A 2,849-nucleotide genomic window follows, 5' to 3' on the forward strand; every position below is an offset into this window, starting at 1 on the left:
CTTTTCTTGGTCCATTGGGTCTATGGGTATTTGGAAATACCCTGAAAACCCATCTAAAAAGCAATAGTAGCTATGGACCGATAGTCTCTCTAACATTTGATCTATGAAAGGAAGGGGAAATGGTCTTTGCGAGTGGCATCGTTTAGCTTTCGATAATCGATGCACACTCGCCAACCGGTTACCGTTCGCGTTGGAATTAACTCATTCTTATCGTTGGTAATGACCGTCATTCCTCCTTTCTTGGGCACCACTTGGACTGGACTCACCCATGGACTATCGGAGATGGAGTAGATGATTCCTGCATCCAAAATCTTGACCACCTCCTTTTTGACGACTTCTTGCATGTTCGGGTTTAATCGTCTTTGATGTTGCACCACCGGCCTTGCTCCTTCTTCTAAATTGATTTTGTGAGAGCAGTAGGATGGGCTTATTCCCTTGATGTCGGAGATGCTCCATGCGATGGCTCTTTTCCTTTTCTTCAACACGCGTACAAGCTCCTCCTTTTCCGTCTTGGATAGATCCGAGGCTATGATCACCGGCTTCTGATTTCCTTCTTCCAGAAAGGCATACTCCAGATGGTCAGGTAGTGTTTTGAGCTCCAATTTGTTGTGCATAGTGACGGACTCGCCGAGTGCAGGTTTGGTACTCGGCGAGTTGGTGGCTGGATTCACGACTTCTGGATTTTCTTCAGATGTACTCGGCGAGTAGGTCGGGTCTACTCGGCGAGTAGGGCTTTCAGCTTGCTTCTTTATTTCTTCATACTCCGCTTCTTCCAACAGTCTTTCAATCTCTAATAAGTCCTTTTCTGGATCAAATACGTCTTCCAAAGCTGCAAACTTGCTGGAATCTTCAGGTATGTCTTCTTCCAATAATTCGTCAAGCATGTCGATTGAGAAAGCCGTGTCGTCACTACTCCTTGAGTACTTTATGGCTTGGTCTACCCCGAATGTCACTGAATCGTCCCCAACTCGCAATGTGAGCTTAGAATCTCTCATGTCTACGATAGCGCTAGCGGTGTTGAGGAAGGGCCTTCCAAGGATGATTGGCACTTGCGGATCCGCCTCCATGTCGAGAATGATGAAATCAGCCGGAAAGACAAATTTGTCTACTTTCACTAGAAAATCTTCACAAATGCCTCTTGGGAAAGTAACAGTCTTGTTTGCCAAATGAATTGTCATTCGAATTGGCCTTGGGTCCGGGAGGTCCAGCTTCTTAAAGAACGAGTATGGCATAAGGTTCACACTTGCTCCAGAATCAGCTAAGGCATGAATTGCAGCCAAGTTGCCAAATTGAAAAGGCAAAGTTAAGCTCCCCGGATCACCCTTCTTCTTTGGTAATTTGTTTAGCATTGCGACGGAGCAATTCTCATTAAGTACTACCTTCTGCACTTCCTCCATCTTTCTTCTGTTAGTGAGGAGTTCCTTAAGGAACTTTGCATACTTGGGCATTTGCATGACGGCTTCAATGAAAGGAATGTTGATTTGTAGAGTTTTAATATGATCTAGAAACTTCTGATATTCCTCTTCCTGCTTCTCTTTCTTGGCTCGGGCTGGGTATGGCATTGGAGGCTGGTATGGTTTCAAGGGTGGCTGTTCATTTGTTTTAGCAGAGGTACTCGCCGAGTCCATCGGTCCTACTCGGCGAGTAGGACTCTCAGATTGTGAGTGTTGGTTTTCGACTTGTTCTTCCGTTCCTTCCTTCTGTGAGTCCTTGGTTGCTTCAGTTCGAATGGGGGCCAGGGGAGTAATAATCTTCCCACTTCTTGTGGTAACAATATTTACTTGTGCGCCTCGTGGGTTGTTCTCGGTTTTGCTAGGAAGCTCACCCGGTGACCTTTGGTTTAGTTGTTGAGCAAGTTGCCCAAGCTGCGTTTCTATGTTGTGGATGGATGCTTGCTGGTTCCTGAGCATTGTTCTTGTTTCTTGGATAGCAGCATCGTGGTCACTATGTCTTTTCTCGGAAGCGGCCACAAATTTAGTTAGCATATCTTCCAAGCTTGGCTTCTTCTCTTGCACCGACTCCTCCTTTTGGTAAAAGCCTCTCCCTTTTTGTCTGTACTTCTCCTCCTTGGCCTCCTTGTACTCTTCGTAAGGCAGCCACTCCTTCTTTTGTTTGCGCCAGTCCTCATCATACCGGTCACCGCTCGAATAACATACTTGTGCCTTTTTGTTGCCGTTCTCATCCAAATCGCAATCTCTAGTGAGGTGAGGTCCATTGCAGTTTTTGCAACCCACACGTATGGCATGGATAGTTTGATCCATTTTTTCCATTCTCCTATCCATGGTTTTTAACATGGCCATGACCGCGGATAAATCTTTAGTAGCAGCGTATGCGGCTCCCCTCGTGACATCATTCCTAGGGTTGTGGTATTCTCTAGAGTGTTTAGAGAATTCTTCAAGCAATTCTTTAATCATCGGGGGTGGCTTCTTTGTAAGTGGGCCTTGTGAGTCTAGCAACTGCCGGGTCGTGACATTGACTCCATCATAAAAGATGGAAACTTCTTGTTGGTTGTTTAGATCATGGTGTGGGCAATTTCGTAGCAGATTTTTGTACCTCTCCCATGCTTCATATAATGACTCTCCAACTTGTTGTTCAAAGTTTGCAATGGCCTTCTTGAGTTTGGCTATCTTGGATGGTGGGAAAAAGTGATCAATAAATTCTTCCTTCATTCTGGCCCAAGTAGTGACTGACCCGTGGGAAAGTGATTTGAGCCAGTCTTTAGCAGCACCCTTGAAGGTTACTGGAAGCATCCGAAGTAGTTGAGTTTCGCGGGTTACATTTGGAATGTTGAAGTAATCAGCAACATCATTTACTTCATCCAAATGTATGTAGGCATCTTCATGATCTTT

General features: G+C 45.3%; 1 non-coding gene across 1 annotated transcript; it reads left to right on the forward strand.

Moving 5' to 3' along the window:
• The first annotated feature begins 2,514 nt into the window (after positions 1–2,514).
• On the forward strand, positions 2,515–2,621 carry LOC145007717 (small nucleolar RNA R71). The gene has a single exon (XR_013663088.1). It is a non-coding gene; the product is annotated as a small nucleolar RNA R71 (small nucleolar RNA).
• The last annotated feature ends 228 nt before the right edge of the window (positions 2,622–2,849 follow it).

Source organism: Lactuca saligna, chromosome 7 (assembly GCF_052625555.1).
Source record: "Lactuca saligna cultivar CGN05327 chromosome 7, ASM5262555v1, whole genome shotgun sequence".
Lineage (NCBI taxonomy): Eukaryota > Viridiplantae > Streptophyta > Magnoliopsida > Asterales > Asteraceae > Lactuca > Lactuca saligna.